Here is a 21,461-nt window from a genome sequence, read left to right on the forward strand (position 1 = left end):
TTTATTTTGGGTTCAACCTTTCCCAAGAATAAAAGCTATTGCTGTAAGTGCAAACCTTACCTTGCAATAGGACAGGCTTTCTAGCTTGGTATGCAGTAAAACACATGTAAACAATAGTAAAAGTGATTTAAATCACATACTTATGCTTGAAAATAAGCACTTTTTCCCTCCCCTCCCTTTGTGTGAGGGACAAGAAAAGCTTTCTCCAGTAAAAATACTATGACAAACAGGTAGCTTTCAGTTTTCAGTCTGGTTTACTACAGTAGTTACTGTTTAACATCCCCACCCACGTTTTTAGTTTGTTTAGTAAATCGATCTGATGGAAGGCAGCCCTGTCGCCACTGAGCAAAGCTAATATTCTATAGCATATGGCTGAGACTCCTCCAGTGAATTGAAAAATATAGAAATCCCGACTGGGAAAAGTTGTCTCCTGAAACAAGGACTTGAATTTGGACTCTGTAATCAGAGGAATGAAGTTGTGGTGATCTCATATTACCGGATCAGATCTAAGAGGGTAAGTGCCGTACAAGCAGTGCTATAGTGGTGTGTAGAGACCAAGCCAAATGCATACGTTCTAGGAAAATCCCACGATTTATAAAGTGGAGGGGGAAGAATATGCCATGGGTAATGTATTTAAACAAGCACTTTCCAAGAACAGTTTCAGGCAGTTCTATTTTCTGGGGGGGTCATGTGACACCCTGTCACTGAGCGTGAATTTCAGATTTCAGTCTGGTAGATTCGTTATGAGTAGTGTGAGATGTGGGGAGGGGAATATCATTAGTGTTATTTATTGTCATGAGCTTACACCACACTGTGCCTACTTAATTAAATAATGGCAGATGTGTTTTGTGATAGCATTTCTATTATGTCATAGAAATATTACAGCTATGCTATTATGTTTATTGTTATTTTTGTCTAACGTGCAGTGGGTTTGTTAACATATTGTAATGAAAACACATTGGCTGTGAAATATATTTTGTCAGGGAGAAGCTCAATTTTCCCAAAAGTATTAGTGAGGCAGTGACATTAAATCTCCATTGTAGCTTATAAGACTTAACTGGAACTTTGTAGATATAAAATATTAATTAGATTTATAAGCCATACAGTTTTATAAACCATACCATTATTCATTGATATAATTAAAGTATTTAAATAAATAAATAAATATATAAATATTTAATAAAAACGAATTTTGGGGTAATTTTTTGAAGGGCCACAAAATTTTGCAAGACATGCAGCCCCCAATTATCACCTGTATGCATGCAGGTCATTGCACACACAAGGCAGATTTCATTTAGAAGTTGCTGGTAAGGTATGGGATCTGTTATCCAGAATGCTTGGGACTTGGGTTTTTCAGATAATGGAGTTTTCTATCATTTGTAACACTAGACCTTAAAGGCATACTGTCATAAGAAAAAAATGTTTTTTTTTCAAAACACAATAGTTAATAGTGTTGCTCCAGCAGAATTCTGCACTGAAATCAATTTCTCAAAAGAGCAAACTGATTTTTTTTTATATTTAATTTTGAAATCTGACATGGGGTTAGACATATTGTCAGTTTCTCAGCTGCCCCATATCATGTGACGTGCTGTAATAAATTTGAGTCACTCTTTACTACTGTACTCAGGGGCGTAACTACCGGGGGAGGAGGGGGTGCAAATGGGCCAGGGCCTGCACCGGCTGGAGTCGGCTGCAGCGGCAGAGAAAAATCGAGCGGACGAGGGTGGGGGCGGGCCCGTCTGCACGGCCCGCACAAGGGCCCGCCCCCACCAAGTTATGTTACTGACTGTACTGCAAGTTGGAATGATATCACCCCCCTCCCTCCCCCCTCCCACCAGAAGCCTAACAACAGAACAATGGGAAGGTAACCAGATAGCGGCTCCGTAACACAAGATAACAGCTGCCTGGTAGATCTAAGAACAGCACTCAATAGTAAAATCCAGGTCCCACTGCAACACATTCAGTTACATTGAGTAGGAGAAATAACAGCCTGCCAGAAAGCAGTTCCATCCTAAAGTGCTGGTTCTTTCTGAAAGCACAAGACCAGGCAAAATGACTTGAGATGCACTTACACACAAATTATTACAATTAAAAAAAATACACTTGCTGGTTCAGGAATTAAATTTTATATTGTAGAGTGAATTATTTGCAGTGTAAACAGTATAATTTAGAAATAAAAACTACATCACAAGTAGAAGTTACTGCTTTATTATTACAGAGAAAAAGGAAATCATTTTGATAAAAATGCAGTCTATGGGAGATGACCTTTCCTTGATTTGGAGATTTCTGATAACAGGTTTCTGGATCATGGATCCCATACCTATATGTCCATGGTTGAAATCTGCCAACCCCCATGCATTGATTAATCTAATTTATTTTTGCCAATGCACACACGGGGCAGTTGCTGACTGGATCTACTTAATCTCTGATGGCAGAAAAAAGACTCACCTGTCATAAGCCTAATGGGGGAATGTAATAAAAGTTGGTAAAATGAAAAGTTTGCCTTTGCTTGAATTTAATATAGCTTTTGTGACCCCACAATCTGTTTAGTGCCAACTTCCGACTGTGGAAGAAAGATTGCAAATGTTATAGTTTGCTCCAGTGCACAGTGTATGCAATAAAACTTCTTACTGAAAAAGTCGTTATGTTTGCTCTAAAAGATTACGCCACCTTCAAGCACTTCTTAAAAGTGCGCATTTAAAATTTGCAATGCAATAACAGTCTAAGGAAGAATATTATGAAATGCTAATTTATATCCATATTTTTTTGCAAATTGATTTTCTCTTTTTCCTAAGGGTGCTTGTGCAAGCTGTCATAATGCAAATACAGGTATAGAGCCCGTTATCCGGATAATTTTAAAAATGATTTGCTTTTTCATTGTACTGTAAATAATAAAACAGTACCTTGTACTTCATCCCAACTAAGATATAATTATTCTTTATTAGAGGCAAAACAATCCTATTGGGTTTAAATGATTTGAAATATTTTATTTGGTTTTCACAATAAACCATAAAAATCAATATGATAACAAATAGTATGCAGAATAAGAAGATTAATACAATGACATATTATACAGAATGTATAACTTACAATGAAGTAAAATGTAAAATAAAATAGAAACGAACAAGAACTAACTATTACTAACTAAGCCAGTGGACGCATAGACATTCTTAAAAGAAAAATAAGAAAGAAAAAGCCCATTGTCTTGGGAATGTCAGATAACCCACCCATGAACATTTTACAATTGAAGAAACTGAGATATTTGACTTCTGGTATTGGAGTCACAGAACTCAAAGTAAGGAGACCATATAGGTCTAAATGTTTCTTTGGAATTATTTCCTTTAGTTTTTACTAATAAAGCTTCCTGCCAACTAAGCTGGTTCATATAAGCCATTGTGTCTGTCAATGAGGGAGACTCATTTTGTAGCCAACAGTTAAATAAAGCCTTTCTGGAGGCAGCCAAAAATAAAATTGTCAATATTTTATTTTCTTGGGACTTAAATTCTATATTAAAATTTGAAGAGAGCCTACTATCATCTAAAAGCAACAAAGCAAAACATGGAGATAATTTAATTTTTATTTTCAGATTAATGTTTAGAAAACTGGTAACTTCCTTCCAAAATATACTGATCTTTGTCCTATTGGGTTTAATTCATATTTAAAAGATTTTTTAGGAGACTTAAGTTATGATGATCCAAATAACGGAAAGATCCCTTATCAAGAAATGCCCAGGTCCAGAGTATACTGAATAATAGACCCTATACCTATATTGTATAATGAATGCATGTTAAATGTGCTAAAACATGGATTTACTGTAGATGCAGGTGGGTACAAGCAGGTCCGGACTGAGAATTAAAATAGGCCCTGGAATTTCAGGATCACTGAGGCCCAAACAGCCCACATAGAGGCCCAAACAGCCCCCACCAGCCCACTAAATACTGACTTTCTATGGGACCTTATAGCAGCCCCTCTGGCATTTGCCAGAACCCACAGATTGGCAGTCTGGGCCTGTGTACAAGCATGCAGCATAAAATGAATCAGTTAGGACATGTGATCTCAAAAACATAACAACAGCACATAGCTTGTGTGTAAGATCCCTTTCTGCTCAAAAATCATTTGAGCCTACTATTTCCAGCAGTGTATTTGGGATTATTTGGGGTGTAGAGGACAGCAATATTAGACAATTGTCATCCATCATGGCATATTAAGTACAAAGTATAAGGCTCCCTAGTATCTGCATCCCATTGTTTTCCTGGCAGCCTAGCTAAAAAAGCAGCTAGAAATGTTGTACATTATGTTTTGTGCTTCTGTACCAGCCCAAGGCAACCACAGCCCTTTAGCAGTAAAGATACAAAGATGCCCCAGTAGTTCCACATCTTCTTTTCTGTTGATTCACTGCAAATGCTCTGTGCTGCTCTCACTTACTGAGCTTAGGGACTGACTCACAATAAACTGTATTTACAGAATAGAAATGTCACAGTATAAGGCTGATTAGTCCCAGCAATTTTGAGAGGGACAGACCCGCTTTGACAGCTCAACCCGCAGTCCTGCTTTTGAACTGGAAAGTGCCAATTTCTCTGCACTGAACAGCCAAAAAAGATACAATGTTACTTAATTGGCTCTTGGCAGAGAGCCCAGAATAGATACGTTAGATACTTTTGTAACAGTTTTGTCCATTGTCCCTCCTTTTTTGAAAATGAGGGCCATTTGTTGCCAACTCTTCTTATGACTTGTAGAAGTACTTTTAAATAGTACAAGAAGTAGTTTTAAACAGTACAAGACAGCAGTGCCTTTAACCCTTAAAAATTAATAATTCTCATCCAAATAGAAAGGAAATTAATAAAACAAATCTAAGCAATACATATATTAGTGATATAGTAGTCATATTTATATAGCGATATAAGTAATAAGAAAATGCGTGTGTGTTAGCAATCTGCTACGGAGGAACTGTAAAATATATAAATAATGGCTAGGGACAGGTGGTAATGTCAATCAAAAAGAAGGAAGGGAGGATGGCTGGGAACAAAGGCACACCTTCTCCCATATATTTAACCATAAGCAATTTAGTTCACCAATATGACAGCTGCTATTTATGGATGTTGTGATCATTTGTTCTTTGTTCAGTTAAGACAAAAGAAGCATTCAGATTTATTTTGTTTCTCTATTACAGCCAGTTCAACTGCAGCTCTTTTAGTTACTTCCTTGCCTAGCATGTAGCCCTGCCCCTTTTATTTTCTGAGCACTCCTTCTCTCCCAGACTATGAAGACCTCAAAGAGGTGTCTACTGCAAATGCCTGATTAATTTCCATTGGAGCAGGACAATAAACATGTCCATTAGCAAATCAATCATGCATGCGCAATAGATACCACTTAGAGGTCTTCATAGTTAGAGAAAGAAGCAATGCTAAAAAAGCAAAAGGGAAAGGCACTTCATGCAGGGGCGATTCTAGCCATTATGCCGCCTGAGGCGGCTTTCTTTTGCCGCCCCTGCCCCTCCTCACGTCACTCACGTTTAAAGCACCGGAGAGGGCAGAGCAGTCCATGTCGCTTAGTGCAGAGAGTGCAATTACATGTTGAATTCTGCTCTTAGTTACCAGGAACGGCATTTTTGCTGCCCCAGGCAACCGGGGGGTGCTGCCGCCTGAAGCGAGTAGGTCAACTTGCCTCATTGGTAGAGAGCCCCTGGCTTCATGCTAGAAAGTAACTAAAAGAGTATCAGTTGAACTGGCTGTTACAAAGAAACAAAATAAAAATCTGAATGCAGGGAGAAAGGTATGTTATTTTGGTGGCTGTTTAGAGTACTTTTAGGAAATTTTAAAATAAAAGACTTACTTATCCTTTAAAAGCAAAGGATTTACTAGGAGGAACATTCCTTTTTTTGCAGGGATATAATTCCCGGTTAGGCAATTCTTGCATCTTTAGCATTTCCCTAGGCTATTCTGGTGTAGCTAAAACAGGAAATATCATGTATATATTATTAATATAGATTTTTATGCAATAAATGTGAATTGATTTGTTTCAGACCAATTTTTGTGTTCATTAATCTTGGAGGCATTCAAACAAACTTATATTGGCTTTCTGTTGCAAATTAATTACATGCATTATTTTAGAATAGTATTCATATCAGCAGTAACCTCTTCTAGGAAAGTTTAGCATAAGAAAAGGTCATTGATGTTCTACTTCTTATAATTTTATTCTAAGGTATTTACACACTATATTTATTTTGAATATAGGACACATCTAAGCAATATTTTCTTTATTAAAACTCTATTTAAAGGGGTATATGTCTTAGAAATCTAACTTCCAACGTAAGAATATATATTCGAAGGATTCCATTCAAAGAGCCTGTAGTGACATAAGCAATCTAAGGCACATGACAATATATTAAATAAACAGGAACAAAACCACTGGTTGTATCCAGATGGAACAGAAACTGGTGTCTGTCAGTTCCCGGAGATCATAAAATTTTAAAGATTATATACTTTTTAAAAGGTAGCTATTACCCCTGTAAAAAAGTAGTGGCTGGTGGTGTAACAATCTAAAGGGAAGAACATTTTCTATGAGGGAATCCCTAGAACACACATAGTCATGCAGTGTCCTTCATTCTCTCCAGTCTGCTGCTGTATGTCAATAGCCTAGTTCAGTGTAACCTCTCTCTAGGCCTCTATAGAAATATACACTTTTTACATGCCCAATTATAACAGAAAAGGTGTAAGTGGAAACCTGTTTGATGAAATGTTTGAGAAACAAGAAACCGCTGGGTAAGATATCTTCATAGGGCATCTCTGTTCACCTGTAGTGTCTGTTTCTTGTAACACCAATAACTTTAATGAACAAAATAATGCCCTCTAATTAGTCCACACCAACTGCTTGTTGGAATCTGCTTCCACCTCTTCCATTCTCCGTGTAACTTTTTTTTAAAGATTTTTATTTTTTTGCTTTTCAAGGGAAGGGGATACAAGGGGAGAAACAAAAAACAAGACAAAATATAACATGGTTCACTCATACAGTTAAGTAGTACATATCATATTTCAGTGTCACAAAATAACATCATATAGTTCCTGTCTTGTCAAGGAAGGCCCTACTCTGGGATCTCCACCAAGTGTACATCTAACCATGGGCTCCATATTTTATCGAATTTGGCTGGGCAGCCCGGGCCACTTAAGTGAGTTTAATAGAGGGTAGCACTTTATTTACAAATTTGACCCATACATTCAAAATTGGAGCATCTTTCCCCATCCAGCTCATAATCACCACCTTTTTCGCATAATATAACAGTATCCTCATGAGTGAATGGGTTCTATTCAGGGGGAGCAGATCCTCAACTAGTCCCAGCAGACAGACTTCAGGGGAGCACACTTGGGGTAGGTTCAAGTTATCTGCTAAGTATTTAATAACCTTCCCCCAGAATCTGTGTACTGGGGGGCAATTCCACACCAAATGTAGAAAGTCCACCCCTGCTTTTGCCCGCACAATGGGCAGTTACCTACAGTTTGTCCTCCCATCTAGGGATGTAGCGAACCGCCGAGTATGTGTTCGCGAACGCCGTTCGCGAACACCTGCAAAAAATGCGAACAGTTCGCGAACTGTTCGCGAACTTCGAACATTCCGAAAATCGTTCGATTCGAACGATCGTAGGATTTTTAATCGTTCGATCGAATGATTTTCGTTCGAATCGACCGAAAATCGTTCGTTTTTAGCGATCGAATGGTCGAACGATTTTGACACGAACGCCTATTGGCGAACGTCGCGCGACGTTCGCGAACTTGCGGCGGACGCGAACAGCCGATGTTCGCGCGAACAAGTTCGCCGCAGAACAGTTCGCTACATCCCTACTCCCATCCTCTGAATTTTTGCTGGAGTAATATATAATTGGTGAGCAAACTTAAATTGAACCAATCTGTCTCTCAAAGATATTAAGTCGCTATACAGTGAGTCTGTGGTTTCAACCCATTGCTCCTCACTTAGAGCTTGGAGAAATTGTTGCCATCGTCTTTGAGCCTTGTTAAAGGGAGGGGGAATAGTGCATGATATAGCCTTGCTGATATAGCCTTGCTGTTAATTTAGTTGACTCCGGATTATGTAGGATTTGTTCCACTAGGGGGGTAGCATATGTTATAACTAAAGAGGTGAATTGAGCTCTGAAAGTGTGACAAAGTTGTAAATATCTGTATAGTTGTAATTGTGGGCTTTCAAGCTTTAGTTTAAGCTGTTGATAGGTAGGAAAAGATTGATCTACCAGGACATCTCCCAGAAACTTAAGGCCCCTTAGTGGCCAATATGAAAAGTCTTGGAGGGCTCTGAGGTGCGGTAGGTTAGAATTCCTCCAAAGAGGTAAAAAGGGGGAGAGTGTTGGCGGCACATGTCCAGAGATTGTGCAAGCAGTTCTCCAGGCTCTAAAGGGGGTGGTCAATGTAGAGGGGCAACCTTCGTAATCTCTTAGTTTCCTATATGGCACGTTCTTACAGCCTCCAGCAAGCCCACTCTGCTGGCGAATAGTAGAAGGGTAGGATCATCTACATCACTTTGTAACCAGGTGTGTATGTGGTGCATTTGACTTGTCAAGAAATAGTAACGTAGATGGGGCAGTGCAAGACCTCCTTTATGGATAGGGGCTGTGAGGGAGTGCCATGCTATGTGTGGGGACTTATTGGCCCAGAGCAAGGGAATGGAGGATTGAGTTGAACCTTCGGAATAGGATTTCTGGAATCCACACAAGGGAGTTATGCAATTTATAGAGCAGTTTAGGTAGATAAATCATCTTGTACAAACTCACTTTGCCCCAATATGTAATAGGGAGCTTAGACCATACTGCTGTTGCTACCTTAAATTGTTCAATAACTGGGTCTAGGTTATTAGCCATATATGCGGAGAGGTCAGGTAAGATAACAATGCCTAGGTACTTGAATTTGGTTACCCATTGGATGCCCGCAGTATCAATTGGGACTTGGGGTGATGGATCTAGACCTGTGTAACTTTTTAAATAATTTTTCTTTATCAACACGGTCATATAGACAACACTATACAATTCAGTTCTAAGCTGACCCTTGTGGAGAAAAGCATTTCCTGGCTCTAAGCCATCTACTAGTTGGCACCTCCAAAAATGTTCACACCCCAGTTGGAAACCTAATACAAATGTTAATAGAAAAGGAATGTGCAAATAGAGTGCCCTAAACTTACAGTACCGAATATTATATCTAACAGGGAAGCAACACTTTTTCTTTTTTTACATCTACATCCTTGTGTCACTTCACAAACTATAATACTCACATTGGGCCAGTGTAGCCGTCATTCACTCCAATTTCCATTTACCTAATACATATAAAAGGTGCAAGATTATGATATTACAATAGCAAGAATAACTTGAATGTGTGATAGTTCTTTAATATTCAGATACAGATCTGTCAGTACAATAGTCTTTAGACATTTTCTGAACATTAAAATAAGAATGTTTCTACTGCAAAGCAATTTGCTTGATAAAACATCATAATAAGGTGGTGGCAATATACTACATGGCATTTAGTATAGAGTTATTTTTTTTTATTGTTTTGATTGAACTAAGAGTTAATCTGTTGCTTTTATTGTAGTATAGGTCAGCACAATTTTAGGGATGGCATGTCACCCAGCTGCATTCCCTTTTGTTCCAGAGCACTGGAGAAAGTACATGCAGTTGATTTAATAGCTATTTTAATCTCCCACTCACCAATTCCCCAGTGTTATGGGGCCTAAGAAGGAGAGCCTGCATGTGCAAGTGGGGTGATGTGCGGGCTATGGATGGTGAGGGTGACAGTGGCTCTGGCCTAGGGGATCACATTTGTAAATCCAGGCCCGATCAGCCAAATATCTCCCACCATAAGATGGACATGGTGGTGAAAGATCTACTCATTTAGTGACCACACCAAACATGCAGATGTTTACACGTATGGCCGGCCAATGCCAAAGAAGTAGGTCTGAGTTAAACAGGATGCCACCAGTACGTCATAAATCAGATTCACAGTGGCAGAATCATATTGGAATCAGATAATCAGCTTACCCAACTAACAACACTCATGTTAGGTTATGGCAGCCCATGTGTTTGTTGTATCCACATCATTCAGCCTCTTTAATGGACTCAACATGGAATGCCAAGAATGTTCTCTTAAGATTTACTTGCTGGATATGAACTTCTACTATTGTGTAGGCATTGGCATTTTCAGAGAATGGTCTGCCTGTCTTTTTCTATTTTTTTTTAAATTAACTGTAGTCTTCAGATTAGTATTTTGGTCTGCAGCTATCAAGTATGACATTTGAATTGTTATCTAGTTTCTGGAGTCCCACTGACTCTTGTAACCAACAACTTATTAGAATACTGCGTTGGATGGTATATAGGGACTAAAGAAATATATATATATAAAAATTACATTGGTGTCTAGCATTGGTGTCTATTTTCCTCCATTGTATGTAACATTAGACATAAAACTGGAATCACACTGGAAGGTGTACATTCAAAACATCTAACACCCTGGTAGCTCCTGACTGGAGGAATTTGTATTCAATATGCAAGCTTTTCAGAATAAATATTATTGTACTAGAGTAATGAAAAGACGTAGACAAATTTTAATATTATGCCCTTATGCCCCACTAATATATAGACTACCTCACCCACACGGGTCATGTCATGTCATGGGAAAACGTGTTTTTTTCAAAATGCATCTGTTAATAGTGCTGCTCCAGCAGACTTTGGCACTAAAATCCATTTTTCAAAAGAGCAAACAGATGATTTTTTTATATTTTATTTTGGAATCTGACATGGGGCTAGACATATTGTTTCCCAGGTGTTCCCAGTCATGTGACTTGTACTCTGATAAACGTCAGTCACTGTTTACTGCAAGATAATCCCTTTAAATAGTGGTTATTTCATGATGATCAATATGATAGGTACAAACTGTAATGTGATTGCCTTGGTATTAGATGGAACTATAGAGGAATTCTGAATATGGCACACAACAATGATACTTTGCTACTCCTCATTTTATGCCACTGCTATTTAAGGGATAATATAGTTTGAACAGCAAATATAATAGATATGCACTGTGCACTAATAACTATATGCTACTGATAAATTAAAAAGTGACTTTTTAGAATGACTTCCGAAAACAGTGGGGATCATTTATGACGTGAAGGACATGGGGAAAAAAAATTGTATGGTCTGCCATGTTTTCTGCACTTTGTATATTGCCCTGAAGTATGGAATGCTGCTTGTGTTTAGTAGCACTGTATTAAGAGGAGTGAGCAGGAAGGAAGCATGTAGTTGTCTGTTTTCCTGCCTTGTAGATTGTACATAATTTGTATGTACACCCATGGGCACAGGCTTCTACAGGGTCCTGTACTTACCACTTACAATTTTTTTATCTGGCATGAGATGCAGAGTGCAGTACTATACAGGTATGGGGCCTGTTATCCAGAATGCTCTGGATCTGGGGCTTTCCAGATAATGGATCTTTCCATAATTTGGATATTCATACCTTAAGTCTACCATAAAATTCACCCAGTAGGTTGGTTCTGCTTCCAATAAGGATTAATTATATGTTAGTTGGGATCAAGTTCAAGGGACTGTTTTATTATAACAGAGAAAAAGGAAATCTTTTTAAAAAATTTGGATTATTTGCATAAAATGAAGTCTATGGGAGACAGCCTTTCTGTAATTTGGAGCTTTCTGGATAACGGACTCCATACCTGTGCATCCAAAGTTAATGAGCACTAAGATGTGCACTTTTGCACTCTCCTTAGTGCTACTTTTGCATGCCCCTTAGTGCTTCTAGGAAGTAGTCTTTGACAAAATAAGGGTAATGAAATCTATATCATACAGCAGATGAATATATAGGAAGCCTTAAGTCCTATGGGGGAATGTAATAAACGTTAACAGAAACAAATATTTACAATATGAAATATTATTCATTTGTGCAAACACTTTTTCATTCAAGAGAATCTGATATAGCTTTCGTGAACACAGAAAGTATTTAGCGACCCCCATTATCAGTGGAAGACAGACTGTGAATATTATGGTCTGACCTATTGTGCAGTGCACAGTATGGAGTAAACTAATTACTGAAAAGTAGTCATATTTGAGACAAAAGAATACGCCACAATTGCACTATTCACAATTAAAGTTAAGAATGTGAAATTTTTTATTTTTTTTCCAGGTTATGACTTATACATTTACTTTTATATCTATTACTTCATTCAGTCTAAACTAGATGCAATATATTTTTCCTACCCCTTTTCCAAGTGCCACTGGATATGGTGTAGATAATGACAGGACTAGCATTCCAATGACATTCAAAAGAGAAGACAACAGTTAGTAGAAGAAATGGGTAGAACACAGTGAAATAATTGTTTTGTAGAGGTAAAGAAAGTAGTGTCCATAAAGGGTTGAAGGAAAAGGAAACCACCTGGACAGGCAGTGGTCAGAAGACAAAGGATCAGGAACTTGACCAAAAGACCATGTTAAAAGGAGACAAAAATGTTGATATTCTTTTTGTCAAAAACCTCAATCTTTTAAATGGCTGTGAATTAATTTAATGTTTTAGATCTTTATCAGATCTTGTTAAATCCTTTGACATACTAAATATTTCTATCCAGTACAAAAATATTTTTAAGGACCAGAAGTCCCATTTTTATTGCACTGTTGTTTAAAATATATGAGAGAAACAGGTACCTAAGATTATATTTTTTTACTTGGATAGGGATCCCAAAAATAGCAGTTCATAATGTGTCAACATATGGCTAATAACATACACCTATTAGTGTCCTTTTTAGGAAAGGCTCATCCACGGAACTGCTGGTTGAGGAACACTTTGAATATAACTTTGGAAGATTATGATTAGATAGATACTAAAGGCCAGATTCAATTCATTGAGAAAAAAGTTATCTCATGATTTATTATATGAAAACTAATGGACCAGATTCAATTCCAGGAGAAAAAACTTTTCTTCAAATTAATTTTCGGTTTTTCCCATAAAATTCAATAGAGTATTTGTCACGGTTCGCACCCTAAATTCAGAAGCGATGTGCCATTGCGCACTGACATAAGCACTCCAGCGCACATGCGCCCTAGTACTGCGACTTTCAGGAAGAAGAGGATACCGCTCTCGGCGGTGTCCCCGCCGAGGGGGCGGCAGGCGTCCCTGCCGTCCCCCCAATAGACCACCATGGTATTTTGTTACAGTATTCACGTGATAAATGGTGAGAAAATTGAATTGCATCTTAGATAGAAATGAGCGAATCTGTCCCTTTTGGCTTTGCAAAAAAATTCATGAAACTGTGAAAATAAATTCAAAAAAAGGCAAAAAAAGGCAAAAAATTTGCGAAAAGGATTAAAGACAATATGCGTCAAATTTTTTTTGAAGTGAGACAATGATTTTACTTCATCCCCAGAAAGCCAGATAATGAGATACTTAGGGGCCCATTTACTTAGCTTCGAATTTCGAATGTTTTTTTGGCTACTTCGACCATCGAATGGGCTACTTCGACCTTCGACTAAGACTTCGAACGATTCAAACTAAAAATCGTTTGACTATTCGACCATTCGATAGTCGAAGTACTGTCTCTTTAAGAAAAAACTTCGAGTTCGCCACCTAAAAGCTACCGAAGTCAATGTTAGCCTATGGTGAAGGTCCACATAGGCTTAGCAATCTTTTTTAGGTCGAAGAAAAATCGTTCGATTGATGGACTAAAATCCTTCAAATCGAACGATTCAAAGGATTTAATTGTTCCATCGAACTAATAGCGCTAAATCCTTCGACTTCGATATTCAAAGTTGAAGGATTTAACTTCGACAGTCGAATATCAAGGGTTAATTAACCCTCGATATTCGACCTTAAGTAAATTTGCCCCTTAATCTGTAATATTCAGTGTAGTTAAAATGGTGATGTTTATTAGTCAACCATGCCAACACTTATTAAAAACATATTAAAAACACATTAAAAACCCTAATGGGGGGATGCAATAAAAGTCACAAACAGCAAAATAATTTGCACCAATAAGAATAAAAATTTACATTTCACAATGTAATCTTCTTTTCTGTTACTGCATTGCGAATTTTAATTGCTCATTGTGAATTTTAATTGCCCATTATGAATTTTAATTGTGCATTGCCCACTTTTAAGAAGTGCTTCAAGATGTCATAATCTTTTGGAGCAAACATAACAACTTTTTCAATAATAAATTTTATTACATTCATTGTGCGTTGACGCAAACTTTAACATTTGCAAACCTTCTTCCACTGTCGGAAGAGGTCGCTAAAAAGTCCCCAGGTTTGAAAAAAACTACATTAAATTTGCACAAAGGAAAGTGTTTTTTGCACTCCCCCATTTGACTCTTGTAAGAAGATGGGTCCCTCCCTCCTGTGGTACAAGCAATTGTATTACAAAGTAATAATGTTATCACGATACTGTTAATAATAACTGTTGTTAATATAACTAAAGAGTCCACCAAAAATTAATATAATATCTGCAAAATATTGTCACTCCTACTTGTAAGCTTGATATATGTTGAAAGGGTTTGAAGGAGAGACACATCAGCTGCAGACTAATTATGTTTACACCATTGTAATTAAGCTTGCTTCCAGAACGGTTAGGGGCAGATTCATTAGGGGTCGAATTTCGAAGTTAAAAATACTTCGAAATTCGACCCTCGAATTGAAATCCTTCGACTTCGAATATCGAAGTCGAAGGATTTAGCGCTAATCCTGCGATCGTTCGATCGAAGGATTTTTCGTTCGATCGAACGATTAAATCCTTTGAATCGAACGATTCGAACGATTTTAATCCAACGATCGAAGGAAAATCCTTTGATCAAAAAAAGGTTAGCAAACCTATGGGGACCTTCCCCATAGGCTAACATTGACTTCGGTAGGTTTTATCTGCCGAAGTAGGGGGTCGAAGTTTTTTTTAAAGGGAAAGTACTTCGACTATCGAATGGTCGAATAGTCGAACGATTTTTACTTCGATTCGTTCGATTTCGTTCGAATTCGAACGAATTTAACCAATTCGATGGTCGAAGTACCCAAAAAATACTTCGAAATTCGAATTTTTTTCATTCGAATCCTTCACTCGAAGTTAGTGAATCTGCCCCTTAGTGTTTTGCCTTGGCGACTTTTTTTTCCAAATGCCATTTTTTTTCTTATGGTGACTTTTTTGTCTCTGTAACAATTTTGACGCGGTGACATTTTTGCAGCGAATCAATGTGTGGCGAAAAAATTGCTCATCGCTAATCTCAGATTGAATATGGTCCATGAGTTTTTATGTGATAAACTTTTTTCATGATTACATGTGGCTACACGCGTCAGGTGTTTGTTTCTTCATGTGAAATAAAGTATCGTTGAATTTTACCGCTTCCAAGAAGTCTGTGAAGTGCACGTCCACAGTGGAACATTGGTGATAAACTTTTTTCTCACTGAAAGGTGAAATAGAAATCTCTCAGTTTAAGAAGAAGAATGCTGCACTATAATCTCAAGTACCCCCTTGAGGAGACAATCAGAAATCTAGTTATACGCAAGAAACGGAATAAAGGGTCTCAAATGCTGCCTTGTCACTACAATTAGGTCCAGGCTCAGTGCTTTTTTCACAAATGGCAGTGTTAGCCGTTTAGTGTTTAGGGGCCTATGCCTTTAGTTATTACCTCTAAGTTGCGGACAGGTTTGGAGAATGGGTTCACTGTGGGCATCAGTCCAGGAAAGTGGTTATGATTGGTTGTCGGACTTCACTTACCTGGGATGTCAGGTAGCCCTGAAAGGTTGGTGGTGCTTTTTTATGGCAAGCATGCCTTAAAGGCGGTATTTTAATACATTAGAGTTTATAAGTTATGTATGTATTTATTTACACTGTTATGTTAAATGTTAGTAAGAGCTGCGGCCTTTTCATTCCCAAACTGGTTGTAATTGTTTGTCTCCTGGGGGTGGAGGTGGTGTCGTGATTGCTATTGGGGGGTATTTGCTAATGTCTGACATTTTGATGCTGGACATGTCATAGCGAAATATTCAAAACGAAAATAAATAAATTGTCTGGGAATTACAAACTGTAGTAGTGCAAATGGGACACAAGGTGGCTTCGGTGTGGCTTGATGCAACTTACATAAGAGAGACGTTTTTGTTTTCAGTGAGAAATTATAGATATAGCTTTTTTTAAGTCATGCCAGAATGCTGCTGATTTGCACCATACCTGTGTGTAGTTTATATAGTATATCAAACATTTTCGTTAACTTTGTATGAAAACTTTTTATTTTTCTGAACATTTCGGGGCCGATTCACTAACTTCGAGTGAAGGATTCAAAGTAAAAAAACTTCGAATTTCGAAGTGTTTTTTGGCTACTTCGACCATCGAATGGGCTACTACGACCTTCGACTACGACTACGACTTCGAATCCAACTATTCAAACTAAAAATCGTTTGACCATTCAATAGTCGAAGTATTGTCTCTTTAAGAAAAAACTTCGACCCCCTAGTTCGCCATCTAAAAGCTACCGAACTCAATGTTAGCCTATGGGGAAGATCCCCATAGGCTTTCCTAAGTTTTTTTGATCGAAGGATAACCCTCGATATTCGACCCTTTGCGAATCAGCCCCTTCCTGTAGAAATCAAAAAGTAATTTCCAAATCTTACATCCTAGTTTGACAAAAAACTAAAGTAATGCACATCACACCAGTGTAAGAAAAATTAATGGTGCTCAAAGCCAAAAAATAATAATGGTACTGCCAGAAAAAAATATATAAGGAAAAAATAGAGCAAACAGTCAATAAACAGAGGGGGGCATACTCACAGCTCACCCCAGTCCCAGGGTGCAAGTCCACAGTAATATTCCAATAAGTGTGAGTTCCTCCAAAAATAATAATGAACCAATAGATTAAAAAAATACAAAATTTTTATTAGGACACATCAGACAGAGACCTAACGTGTTTCGTGCCTGTTGGGGTACTTACTCATAGGCTTATGAGTTATAGCCTATGAGTAAGTGCCCCAATAGGCACGAAACACTTTAGGTCTCTGTCCGATATGTCCTAATAAATATTTTGTATTTTTTTAATCTGTTGGTTCATTATTATTTTTGGAGGAACTCACACTTATTGGAATATTACACATCACACCAGTCTTCTCACTCATGTCTTTGTTATCATCTTTATGTATCGATGCAACTGTATTTAATAAAAGCATCATTATATCATTTATGAAAATGCTTCAGATAAAGAGAGGCACAGGTGGTGGGTATGTGGCCACAAATTGACTAAGTATGCTGCATTAAAATAGGCCCTGGACTTTCTGGATTGTTTAAGAAAAATCTAGAAACTAATTGAAAGTCCTGCTGCGAAGATATTGTAAATGATATAAAACTTTACTGACATACGGGGGGGAATGTAATTAAAGTCGCAAAGAGCAAAACAATTCGCACTAATAAGACTAAAAATCCACATCTCGCCATGCAATATTGTTCCTTAAACTGCTATTGAATTGCGAATTATAATTAATTGCAATTAATAATCTTAAGAAGTGCTTGAAGGTGTTGTAATCGGTTGGAGCAAACATAACAACTTTTTCAGTAAGAAGTTTTATTACATATAGGGGGCCAATTCATCAAGGGTCGAATATCGAGGGTTAATTAACCCTCGATATTCAACTGGGAATTAAAATCCTTCAACTTCGAATATCGAAGTCGAAGGATTTTAGCGCAAATAATTCGATCGAACGTTCGAAGGATTATTCCTTCAATCGAACGATTAAATCCTTCGAATCGAACGATTCGAAGGATTTTAATCCAACGATCGAAGGAATATATTTCGATCAAAAAAACTTAGGAAAGCCTATGGGGACCTTCCCCCCCCTGCCCCATACTGTGCATTGGCACAAACTATAAAATTCGCAAATGATCTTCCACTGTCGGAAGTGGTCGCCAAACAGTTTCCGCAATAGCTATATTAAATTTGCGCAAAACAAAAGTTGTTCTTATAATGACATTATTGAGTCAGCCTAAAGTTTCAGCTTGTGAATAGCAGCAATGATCCAGGACTTCAAACTTGTCACAGGGGGTCACCATCTTGGAAAGTGTCTGTGACACTCACATGCTCAGTGGGCTCTGAGCAGCTGTTGAGAAGCTAAGCTTAGGGCTCGTCACTAATTATCCAGCAGAAAATGAGGTTGGTCTGTAATATAAGCTGATGCTACAGGACTTATTATTTAATTCTGATGATTATTGCACTGGTTTCTGTGCTGTCATTTAGTAATTATCTGTATTAATCACTAATCAGCCTTATAGTGTGACATTTATATTCTATGTGTACTGTATATTGTGAGTGGGTCCCTAAGCTCAGTAAGTGACAGCAGGGAAGAGCATGTGCAGTGAATCAGCAGAAAAGAAGATGGGGAGCTACTGGGGCATCTTCAGAGACACAGATCTTTACATAATGTACAACATTTCTAGCTACTTCTTAAGCTTTAGTTCCCCTTTAAAGTCCTTCATTCCTCTGCACCTCACTATGGGGTAGATTTATCAAAGAGTGATGCTCTAAAAGGAACGGAGGATTTGCCAGGGACATATATAGAGAGACAAGAGAAGAGAAAAAGGGGTATATTTATCAAAGAGTGAAGTTAATAGTGAAGTTCCGCCACTAGAGTGAAATTCCGCCACTCTCCATTCATTTCTATGGGATTTTTATAGGCGTATTTATCAAAGGGTGAACTTTCACTTTCACCCATTGATGAATACGCCTTTCAAAATCCCATAGAAATGAATTAAGAGCTGCGGAATTTCACACTAGTGGCGGAACTTCACTATTAACTTCACTCTTTGATAAATATACCCCTTTTTCTCTTCTCTTGTCTCTCTATATATTTCCCTGGCAAATCCTTTGTTCCTTTTAGAGTAACCGCTTGGTTACACCCGCCACTGCTAAAACCCTTCTATATTGCTACCTTATGCCTTATGGAATGCCATTTTGGAATTTCATCGGAGAGAATCCTCTCTCAATTTCTTCCGATCCAAACTCAAAACATCCTGTCAGCTGCTCTATGAATCAATAAAGAAGAAATCCACGGCACACAGGCTGCTGCAAGCAAGGAACCCCTTGCACGTTTAATGCGGAAGTGAGCAACGTTTCGGGGTCACGCCCCTTTGTCAAGCCGCTCTATGAACCCATGCCTTGGGCTCTAACGCCTGCAAGCATTTCCTCACAAACTGTGACAGGACTACAACACAGGAAGACAGAAGTTTCACCTCCACTAACGCTTTCTAAACAGCTTAAAAGCTCAAGGGTCAGACTGGGGGGCGCAGGGCCCCTACCGGGACACCCTTCTAAACTCTGGCCGCCTCCACAAATGCGGCGTGCGCACATGCACGCAAAAGACATGATGCGCATGCAATCTCTAGGGCAGCCGCCACGAATGCGCCATGTGTGTGCACAAAAGATGCGCCGCATTGTTAACTTTCTTTTCTGGGGGAGCAGGTCTGGGCCGGCGGGGGCCCACCTGGTTTTTTTCCCAGTGTCCCGCCTGCCCAGTCTGTATGTTGATTATACTTGTATTCAATGGTCTTAGCCATCCATTATACAGATTTATTTGTCTGTCGGATAAATGCATTGTTAAAATGTTAAGCGCTAAATAAATACAATTATATTTACAAATTACACTAGATACTATAAAAGTCTTGCAAAAAAGAAGAAGATATTTTTGCAATGGCCAAAAACACTGGCACGTAACATTGCATGGTTCCAGGTAATACCAGGTACAAAGGTCCCTGTCATTAAGAAGCAAGACTAAATAAACATACTGTAATATGATTACTTTATTGCTTTGTGTTCAGTTTACATTGTTTTATTGCCCTACTAATGGATGTAGGATTAGCTATGAAGGAGTACCGAGAATATAAAAATATGTGGCAAACACAATTGTGTCAGCAAATCCCATTGGTTGCTTGCCACGCACGACTTAACTGAATCTTTCTTTATATTTTGTTAGTTGAAACCAGTTGATTGTATTATGCTGCCTTGTAACAGGTTGTTTGCGGGATTACTGACACCTAAATATTGACAGCACCCATGAGTCTTGTAAAACAAGTCATCAGGTTTATACACGCGACAGCCCACTTTAAATAATACATCTTATATATACTGTATACGTTTTTCCCTGTTCCTATAAAAAGGAGAGCTGTGCTATGGTAAACTAGTTTTATAGGAATGGTTATGCTGTACAATGAAGCAAATGAATGTAAATAAACATGTCTTAACATAAATTAAGTAAATTGAAACTTAGGGGGTTATTTATCAAAGTCCGAATTTATCTCAATATTTTCTGCTACAAACTCTTATCAAATCCACTCTGGTTTTTTACGCTTATTTATTATTACATTTTCCCGAAAATTATCTTTGCGGGGAAAAAAAACAGATTTTTGTGATTTTTCCTGATTTTTTCATCCAATTTTCACAAATTTCATGTTTTTTCTTGGAATTTTCACCCGAAAACTTTGGGGTATTGCTCGAAACTCAGAACACATCAAAAAATCATTGGTACTTTTCCCATTGACTTATATGCAACCTCGACTCGGCCTTGTGTTTTTATATGGTCATGAAACTCCTCGGTAACTTATAATATCCTTATACTGTATTTTACAAGAGGGGGTACTTTATTCACTATATAATACACAAAAGCCATGAATATCCTGTAAATTATATCCTTATAAACGGTGAGTAGTGATGTCATCTGTTATAAACGGTGAGTAGTGATGTCATTTCTGTCACATGACTCACTAAAATTTGTGTATTATAATAAATAAAGTACCCCCAGTTGTAAAATATGAGGATATTAGAAGTTACCTCGGAGTTCCATGACCTGTATAAAAACACTCGGCCTTCGGCCTCGTGTTTTTATATGGTCATGAAACTCCTCGGTAACTAATAATATCCTTATATTTTACAAGAGGGGGTACTTTATTCACTATATATATATTGTCCTTTTACATCTCTTGCCTTGAACCACCATTTTGTGATGGTCTGTGTGCTGTCTCAGAGATCACCTGACCAGAAATACTGCAACTCTAACTGTAACAGGAAGAAGTGGGGAAGCAAAAGACAGAACTCTGTTTTTTAATTGGCCCATGTGTGGTTTGCTTGGATTGTTTGTGTGCACCATGAATCCTATGATCCCAGGGGGCGGCCCTTATTTTTTAAAATGGCAATTTTCTATTTAGGATTATCCAATGGCACTACTAAAAAAGTATATTATTTTGAAAATGGTTTATATACAGGAAGCAGGGTTTTACACCTGAGCTGTTTTATGCAATATCTTTTTATAGAGACCTACATTGTTTGGGAGGTATCGTTACAGATGTGTACAAACATGCCTTAGGGCTGTCCATTGGGAAATAAAAGAAATACACATTGCTTACAGTACTTAAGACAATAGAATGAAATATTTGTAATCTAGCAGGAAGGAAACAGGA

The 21,461-nt window shown here is 37.9% G+C and overlaps 1 protein-coding gene across 1 annotated transcript in view; it reads left to right on the forward strand.

Annotated features, from left to right (window-relative positions):
- The first annotated feature begins 324 nt into the window (after positions 1 to 324).
- Positions 325 to 21,461, forward strand: part of LOC108695355 (hepatocyte nuclear factor 4-gamma) — a 46,649-nt gene continuing 25,512 nt past the window's right edge. The window contains exon 1 of the mRNA XM_041567924.1: positions 325 to 514. The gene's annotated coding sequence lies outside the window, so the exon portion shown is untranslated. The remainder of the gene's footprint in view (positions 515 to 21,461) is intronic.

This window comes from Xenopus laevis, chromosome 6S, assembly GCF_017654675.1.
Source record: "Xenopus laevis strain J_2021 chromosome 6S, Xenopus_laevis_v10.1, whole genome shotgun sequence".
Classification (NCBI taxonomy): Eukaryota; Metazoa; Chordata; class Amphibia; order Anura; family Pipidae; genus Xenopus; species Xenopus laevis.